The 9,709-nt window shown below is 36.1% G+C and overlaps 1 pseudogene; it reads left to right on the top strand.

Annotated features, from left to right (window-relative positions):
- The first annotated feature begins 6,086 nt into the window (after positions 1–6,086).
- On the top strand, positions 6,087–7,955 carry LOC101411200 (histone PARylation factor 1 pseudogene; annotated as a pseudogene).
- Positions 7,956–9,709: the final 1,754 nt, after the last annotated feature.

The following is a 9,709-nucleotide window of genomic DNA, read 5'->3' as shown; positions in this document are numbered from 1 at the left end:
CATATTAGAGTGTATTGGATTCAGAGGTTTTACTTTTACCTGATTAAATAATGATGATGGCTTTGATTGGGCCATGTTAGCAGGACATTGAGCATTCACCCCTTGGTGGGTAGGAACTCATGGAGAAACTGCACCACAGAGAAGGGAAGTTGGAGTTTTTGATGCTGGAGTCTTGAGCTCAATGGCCAGGAAATAAGCACGCAGAGGAGCGTGGTTGTGAGGAAAGAAAAGCAAGCCCCAGGAAGAGAGGAACCCAAGAAGTCTGAACTCTGGCAAATGTCAGTAGCCATCTTGCTCCAACACATGGGAATAGTCTTTGGTGAGAGAAGCAACCTATACTTTATGGCCTGGTATCTGTAAGTATCTGTAAATAAATACCCTTTATAAAAACCAACCAATTTCTGGTATTTTGCATCAGCATCCCTTTGGCTGACTAATACATCATCCAGACCTAATCTTGACATAATTGCCAGCAGGATCTTTTCAAAACACAGGTGAGCCCAAGACAGTCCTCTATTCAGAAACCACCCACAGGAACCCTCTCATTCAGAGTTTATGTCCAAGTCCTTAAAAATGATTCACATGGCCTTACATGCTGTGGCTGCCTGAATGCTATCTGCCAGCAGCATTTTCCCCCGTGCTCCCTCACTTCAGCCACACTGAATACCTTATTGATCCTTCAACTCAAACCAGTCATGTTTCCATCTCCTGCTTGGAATTCTCTTCCACTAGATATCTACTTGACTGACTTCACCACTTCCTTTAGATCTTTGCTCACATCTCTTCTTCTCTGTGACAGCTACTCCTTCACACAGGCTCCTGTGTCCTTTAGGCATAACCCTTTTAGTTTTTTGACAACTTCCTTACTTTCTAGCATGAGAAGCTGTTCTAGGCTCACCACACACTTTATCTTTAGTTGCTTTCAAGCCTTCATCAAAATGTTGTGCATCTGTATGATTCAGTGTGTGGATACTGTTGAGAATTAGGGGAGATAGGAAAGGGGAATATGAAGTGTCCAGCACTCAACCCTCCACTGGCACCTGTTCAGATCTGCCTATCACAATGTCATAATCAAGAATTTCAGAGGCCCAAAGTTGTCTATTTATACTCCTTTAGGAGTCCACTTTATCCTGGATCCCATGGTTTTAGTATATATAATTTTTTGAACTAATAAAAGAAAAGAATGAAGGCATCTGAGTGTGTCTTCTTAATGTCAGGTGGTCTCCTAATATAGTATACTATATATCCTTTCATATTTGAAACTCCAAGTTTGCACATAGTTCTCAGTACTTGGTAGGTACTCAATAAATATTTGATCAAGGAAGGAAGACCATCTTATTATTTCTATCAACAATTATGAAAGAAAATATTAAATGACATAATATGCATAAAGTATATAACCAGTGCCAGAAAAAGAACAGATATATCATAAAAGTAGACAAAGTTACTCTGAGATATAAACAGCAGAAAAAGTTTTTGGTTTACTACATTTTTCTTATTGACAACATAATAACAGGTTAAAAAAAAAAGCATATTTGATGCTATTCCTGTTCATTCTCAAGTTTTAGCTTGTTTTAAGAAAACTATTCTATAATGTAGTGCTGGATTGAGTTTCCCTGATTGATTCAGTACAAAGTACATGGTTATTATAAAATCATGTGTAAGTACTAAATTAAAACGATTCCACCAGATGTTGGATTCTGAGCAGAAAGTATAAAATCTGGGAATTAAGCTGACTAATATATCTGACTGCCAAAACATTGATACAGTGTCATGCAAACTAAAAGGATGATTAAGAATAAGTTAATGTCTAGGCTGTTTTTGGAAAATAGGTATACTTTTTACTCAAAGAATGAATGAAAATCAAAATTTAGGATTGTAATTAACTCTGTAAGTGGAGTAGAATAGTGGAGGAGCAGACAGTTATGTTTGATAATGATTGATAAAGGTCGAGTTCTGATGTTCATGATATACATTCATGGATATTCATTTTTATTATGCTTTATAATTCACTCCTTTTGCCTCTATCATTTATACATAGTAAAATGGTACTTAGTAAAACACTTCTGAAACTGCCGATCTTGCTCACTGTTAATGTTTACTAGGCTGCTATAGCAAATACCATGAAATGGGTCAGGCTAACCAATGGGAATTTATTTGTTCAGAGTTTTGAGGCCAAGAAAATTTCCAAATCAAGGCATGATCAAGGCAATGCTTTTTCTCTAAGGACTGTAGCATTCTGAGACTGGCTGCCAGTGATTCTTGATTCCTCAGTCACATTGCAAGGCACATAGTGGCATCTCCTGGTTTCTTTCTTTTCTTCTGAGTTCCATTTCAGTTTCTTGCTTCCTGTGGCTTTCTCTCTCTCAAGTCTGAATTCATTCCATTTATAAAGGTCTCCAGGAATAGGATTAAGACCCATCCTGATTGAAGCGTGTCTCATCTTAACTGAAGTAGCCTCATGAAAAGGCCCTACTGACAATGGGTTCACACTCAGAGGAATAGATTAAATTTAACATGTTTATTAGGGGTAAATACAAATCAAACTTTTGCCTTCTAGAGTCCCAAACTGTGAGACAATATATTTTTGGTGTTTAAGTCAACCCATTTTGTGGTATTTGTCATAGTAGCCCTGGAAAAAAATGTCAATAAGAGATCATTTATTTCCCACTGTATTAAGACTACCCTTGAAGAAAATGTCTAGATGCATTTGACAGCCTTCTTGCCAATTTCAAACATATGATGCTAGCTTTTCTCTCTTCTTCTAGTCAAAAGACAAATCAAAAGGCAAAGTATAGTGAGCCATGTATACTTTAGAGTATTACCATGGATTTTTTTCCTGCAAGATCTTCTTCATTTGCTTCATCATTTGATGAATCTTCATTATTCTTCATTTGATTCATTTTCCATCCACAGCAAATGCAAAGTTCTGAAGAATATGGATGTGGGGCCACCTTGTGATAGATTTAGAAAAGCCCTGGAGTCTCAACCCTGATACAGAATTTTGGTTTTTCATTCCTAAATCAAGCTACTTTTCAACAAATACATTTTACAAAAGGTATCTTATTATAATTGCTGATTTTTAGGAGGAAACAATGGTTAACATTATCACAATACTATCCAGTCCATATATTGACTTGTTTTTCAAATATTCTAGTTTGAATTGCCAAAAGAAAAAGTTGCTCTATATGAAAGTCCAACAATTACATGAAAATGTTAGGAGGTAATTCAACATACATTTGCCCTTCATTAAAATTTTAAAGCTTCAAATTACATCTTATTAATAAATTCTGAATTGGAGACTCTTTCTATAAAACACAAAATAATAGAAAGGCATAGAAAACCTTAAATAAATTTGTAAGAACTGATATTATGATTATACTCATTAGTGTAGAAATGAAGTCATATATTTATTACATCCCCCTTAATAGTACCCCTATGATGTTATATTTGATCTTTAACCATGCCATGTTAAAAGATTATTTTCTGCATATGAAAACAAATACTATCCAACTAAAATTAATACTAAATACATTTTTTATTCCATTTTTAGTGTACTGAAATCCTTCTTAACTCGTGTGTCCTAGTCTCATTCCTTCAGGGGTCTCAGATAGCATGTTTAAACATAAACTTATTACTTTTTCCCCATGGTGCGTCTATATTTCCTCTCCAATGGCAGCACCATGTGGTAGACACGGAGTTCAACTGCTCAGGTCCCCTTTCAAGGAAGGACTTGCTGTTTCAGATACAGAAAGCCATCTCACCACCTGCCTTTCCTGGGACAGTTGGGAGCCTGTGACTGAGTGAGGTAGAAACACAAAGTCCCTGCCACTTTAGCTTCAGTTGGGACAACAATATTCGCTTCTAAGTTTACTGTGCTGGGTTGTCTAAGACTATGTTGGGTTTGCATCACAATTTGAGTATTCTCTCTCTGTCCAATCCTACTTCCTCCCCCTTCCTTTCGTAGGTTTTGATCCCTAATAAACATCTTGAATTCAAAAATTCATCTCAGAATCAGCTCCTTGACAATTTCTTAAGGGTCTAAATATATATTTTTTTAATTTTGTAGTTCTGCTATACTTTCTTGTGATACAAAATCATGACAATGAAAACTGACAGAAAATACAAAATGCAAAGTATTTACAATGTCCACACTCTTTTTCATGGGATCTGTGAATGTTTTCCATGTAACTTGAGGGTTTGTTTTATCCTTTTCTCTAAGCATGAAGAAAAGTATATAAGAATTGGAAGGCTTTTTCTTAAGAAGTTTTTTTTTTTTTAAAGATTTATTTATTTATTTATTTAATTCCACCCCCATCCCAGTTGTCTGTTCTCTGTGTCTATTTGCTGCGTCTTGTTTCTTTGTCCGCTTCTGTTCTCATCAGCAGCACAGAAAGCGTGGGCGCCGCCACTCTTGGGCAGGCTGCACTTTCTTTCGCGCTGGGCGGCTCTCCTTACGGGGTGCACTCCTTGCGCGTGGGGCTCCCCTACGCGGGGGACACCCCTGCATGGCAGGGCACTCCTTGCGCGCATCAGCACTGCACATGGGCCAGCTCCACACGGGTCAAGGAGGCCCGGGGTTTGAACTGCGGACCTCCCATGTGGTAGACGGACGCCCTAAGCACTGGGCCAAGTCCATTACCCTCTTAAGAAGTTTTAAGTAGGTCTCTAAGGATATATTTTTATTAGAAAGATACTAAAAGCAACGTGGCAGGTACCTAACAAAGCTTTTGACTCAAAGTGTTCCTAAAGTCCTGAGAATAATATTTGGAGTTTTAGAATTAATTGTTTTACTCAGAATTCATGTTCTTGGTCTTGGTATCTATTAAATGGGGAGGCTATTTCAGTGGTTTTCCATCCTATCAAGATAGTCTAAAGATAGCTATGAATTCTTGGCTACTCCTTCCATTTAGAGGTGGGATCTAATTCCTCTCTTCTCGAAACTGAGCTGACATGAGTGATTTGTTTCTTAGAATTTGGAACAAGTGATGTGGCATGACTCTTGAGGCTAGATGAGATAAAGACTTGAGGCTTCCTTCTTGGTCTCTAGGAGCACTCTCCCCAGGAGCCTCTAAGCAGATTGGTACATGGGGACAGGGCAGGACTGGAGCTAAGGATTACAGAGGGGCAGGACAAAACTTTTGAGGATGATGGATGTGCTCATCTTGATGAGAGCAACGGTTTTATAGATGCATACATATGACAAAGCTCATCAAATCATATGTATTAAATATATGCAGTTTATTACAGTTTAATTGTGTCTCAGTAAAGCTGAGAAAAAGAGAAATTGTTTAACTCAGAATTTTCCCAAAGATCAGAAAGCCAGGCCCAGAGGCTCCTTAGCAGAAAGAAATCCCCTGAAATTTCACAGTAGTAGCAGAATAATGAAGATACACAGCTGATCCCCATTTGACAGGTCGTACCATTCATCCCTGGACTCCTGGAGAGTGATTGTCCTCACCAGAGTGACTCCTTCTGGTTCTGCATCTGAAGAGGAAGGAATCTGTTGGCCTGCCCTTACCCATTGCCAGAATTACCCCAACCCTTTAGGTGGGTTTCATACCACTGTCTTCAGCAGGTATTAAAACCTATTAGGGACTTCTGAAATAAGTCTAGAAGCATCTATTTAAATTAATAAACAGCTAACTGGGCATACAAAAGTGGCTTTCTCCTTATCCTCAACAGTTCTTGGTGTCTGCTAATATCATCTTAGAAATAGAAGCATGGAGCTGAAACAAGGATTTCCCACTTTATGAATCAGCTCATAAGTTATGTGGGTCTAATTGAGATCTCTATTATCCCTGCACCTTTTTTCTTCTATAGAGAAAAGAAAGCCATATTTAATCAAAACCAAGGCAGATTTACAAAGGAATTGGTTGGAATTGTGAAAAAATAGGGTAAGCCTATCTAGACAAACACATTTCCTATCTGATGCCTGTGTTTACCCAGGATCCAAGAGAGAACTCACTTTCCACCAAGCTGTAGCTTTTCTTTTCACTTTGTTCATGTGATGATGATGATGATGATTCTGAACTTAAAATTTTAAATATCTTAGAATTTATCAATGTTTTCATGTAAAACTCGTGATGAGTCTGATTCAGGTCACTTTCTACCACTACTCCCAAAGTCATAAAGATATTCCTCTGTGTTTTCTTGTAAGTTTTTTTCTTTTTACTATTTTGCTTTTCACATTTAAGCCCTTAATCCATTTGAAATTATTTTGTACATAATGTGTATGGTATAAAGTGGGCATCTGGTATTATCTTTTTTCCATGTTGTATTGGCACCAATTTTTTGCATAGTTTAGTTTTCCCCACTTGTTTGTAATGCCACATCTATATAGGTGAACTTATTTCTAGGATCTCTTTTTCTGTTCCATTGGTCTATTTATCTATCCTTGGGCCAGTCATACAATATTTTAATTATGATTGATATTTATCATATATGTGTATATATAAAATTTAGTATTTGGTGAGGCAAATGTCTTCTTTTTCACAATGGGGCAGGGATTTGAGCCAAAGAATCCCAAGGATTATTGGCAGCCATCACCAGAACAGCTACATAGTTCAAGAAGAAAGAGTGGTCTTTCTAATGCCTTAAATTTGTTATTATCAGCTTTTTGTTTTTCCATATGAATTTTAGTATAGTTCACCAAAGTTCCCTTTAAAAAGGAAAAACTTTGAACTAACACTGATGCAAAATAGAAATTAATGGTATTTTTAAAATTATACATTCTATTTGTTGTTGATGGATAAATGCTAGCAATTTTGTATACTGATTTATAAACTCTTCCCAAGCTCTGCTTTTATATGTAATGTTTGTCTGATGATACTCTGAGATTTTTCAGTGTAGACAAACACACTGCCTATAAATAGTGACATTTATTTCTTCTTTTCCAATAATTATACCCTTAAAAAATTTCTTTGGTATCATACTGTACTAAAGTAATAGAGCATGTTCTTTTTTCCCTGACTGGTAAAAATGCTTCTTAGTTGGTCATTAAGTATCATTTACAAAATAAGAAGGTTCTCTTTACTTCTACTTTGCTAAGATGTTTTCTCAGGAATGAACACTGAATTTTATCAAATGTTTTTATAATTACATCTACTGAGATAATCACTTCGATTTCCCCCTTTAATTGGTTTACATGAAGAATTACATTAATTTGGTCTCAAGCTTTGAGCCATTTTTGTATTACCCTTAGCAAAGTAGAAATAAAGAAAAAAAATCAAAGTGATTATCTCAGTAGATGTAATTATAAAAGTATTTGATAAAATTCAGTGTTCATTCCTGAGAAAACCTCTTAGCAAAATAGAAATAAAGAAAAAAAATGAAGCAAAGAAAAATTGTATAATTGTTCAAAATGGAGATAATATGTTTGCTGCAGTCAAATTATTTTTGATGAGAAAACTTAAAGAAGTAAAAGATAAAAAGAAAACTAGTCTCTTGAAAAATGTAGATGAAAAACTCACAGAAGCAGCCAGAGAACTGGGGGACTCATTGGACAGAGAACTATGAAGATGAAACTGAGAGATAAGAAAATGATGACAAAGACCTTTCACGGTGCAGGCTTGGTTGTCCCAGTAGATAAAAATGACGTTGGATACAGAGAGCTCCCTGAAACAGATGCTGACTTGAAGAAAATTTGAAAAAGAATTGTCGAAGCAACAACAGATAATGAGAGATTGAAAGCTTTTGCTCCCATTCAGGAAATGATGACTTTTGTACAGTTTGCTAATGATGAACATGATTATGGCATGGGGCTTGAGTTGGGAATGGACCTCTTTTGCTATGGTTCACACTATTTTCATAACGTTGCTGGCCAGCTTTTACCTCTTGCATATAATCTCTTGAAGAGGAACCTGTTTGCAAAAATAATTGAAGAGCATCTGGCAAACAGAAATGAAGAGAACATAGACCAACTTGCAGCAAGAGTGAGAACTAGCTTTGTTTAGTAATATTTTAAAGCATTAGTATTAAATTTGTTGCTTCTGTGTGTGTTTTTTTTAATATTACAGAAAATAAACTGATAGAAGCATTTACTGAAAAATATATTTTTTATTATTTTAACTCATTCATGATTAATTTTAGTAATGTTTTATTTAGGATTATTTCATTTTTCTTCACAGAGAAAATTGGCCTCTAAAATTGTACTATCTGTTCAAGGTTTTGTTATAAAGGTTACAGCAGTTTCACGACATAAGAGAGCAGTCCTTCTCTTTCCATTCTTTAGAATAGGGACTTTAAGATGAGAATTTTCTGTCCTGTGAATGTTTGGTAGACATCATCTGCAAATTTCTCAAGGTCAGTAGGCATTTGTGTAGTCAGTTGGCTATGGTAGGTTGAATTAGGTGCAACAAACACAAAATCTTAATCTGCATAGCTTAATCTGCATTTAAATAGGATCTCTTAAATATGACTTTTTTGGTTAAGGTTTGTCTAAGTGAAGTTACACATAGAACCCGAAAATCACAGAAACTGAAAAGGAAAGGACATTGACATGTGACATGCAGGGGCGCAGGGATTCAAGCCAAAGAACCCCGAGGATCACTGGCAGCCGGCACCAGAACAGCTCCATAGGCCAAGGAGAAAGAGTGGTCTTTCTATGCCTTAAATTTGAACTCCTTCTAGTCTCAAAACAATGAGCCAATAAATTCCTGTTATTTAATCCATCCCATTATGTTGTGTTTGTGATAGCACCTCTGACAAACTAAGACAGTGACAGCTTTTAAATTACTGATGACATTTAAATTTTCGATTCCTTCTTGAATCTTTGTTAGTTGATGTGAATTAGAGTGATGTACCCAAGAAATACATGTTCTTAATCTTATCCTAGTTATTCAGTAATTATAGAAGTAATCTTAGGAAAATGTCTTGAAATAAACAGAAGCAACAGGACAACAAATTCTTCAAGTGCTGTGGATCCAAGATCATCAGAACTTCTAACAAGCCCTATAACATATACACTAAACCTCACAATCTGTATAACGTAATTTGTCCATGAGTCCTGAAGGCAGTATAAGAGTATGGTATCCAGAACTAAGCATAAATGACTAGATTCAGTCAGGTTATCTTTCATCTGAGCATCTGCTTGCCTTCACCACCGTGTTACTACCTAGAAGAACTTGAGCAAGTTATTAAACTTCCTCAAGCCTCAATTTCCTCATCTTAAAAATGGGGCTAATACCATCTTCTTCAAAGTATTAATGTGAAGATAAGATGTAAACAGCATGACACAGACTAGATTTAGCAATAAAAGATAGTAAATTTACCCTCAGGATTATAGCATCAGAGGGTTTTCTTTGCTTCATACATGTTCTTTTTTTTCACCCTGTCTGCTTCCTCCATCTTTCCATTGAGAACCTAGGAAGGCTAAGTCATGCTGAACAGAGTAATTTATTAATAGAAAGTCTGAAGTCAGGCTTGGGAACAAAGCCTAAACTGTGAAGTACTATTTCCAAAGCCAGATGATGAAGAAAAAAATCCAAAATTAAGAAAGAGACTCTATAAATCTTCTCTGGAAGGAGTTATATATCTTGAAAATGAAGGTATAAAATTTTCCATAGAAGATTTTACATTTTCCAAGTAAAAAGTTGATTGATAAAATGAGTTTTCTAGCAAGTTTTACATTTAAAAGAAAGAAAATGAGAGAGAGAGAGAGGAAGAAAGAAACGAAGGAAGAAAGGAAGGGATGGAGGGAGGGAGAGAG

The sequence above is a fragment of the Dasypus novemcinctus genome, chromosome 1 (genome assembly GCF_030445035.2).
Source record: "Dasypus novemcinctus isolate mDasNov1 chromosome 1, mDasNov1.1.hap2, whole genome shotgun sequence".
NCBI lineage: Eukaryota > Metazoa > Chordata > Mammalia > Cingulata > Dasypodidae > Dasypus > Dasypus novemcinctus.
Note: the sequence above shows the minus strand (reverse complement) of the source record. Positions and strands in the feature narration are given on the sequence as shown.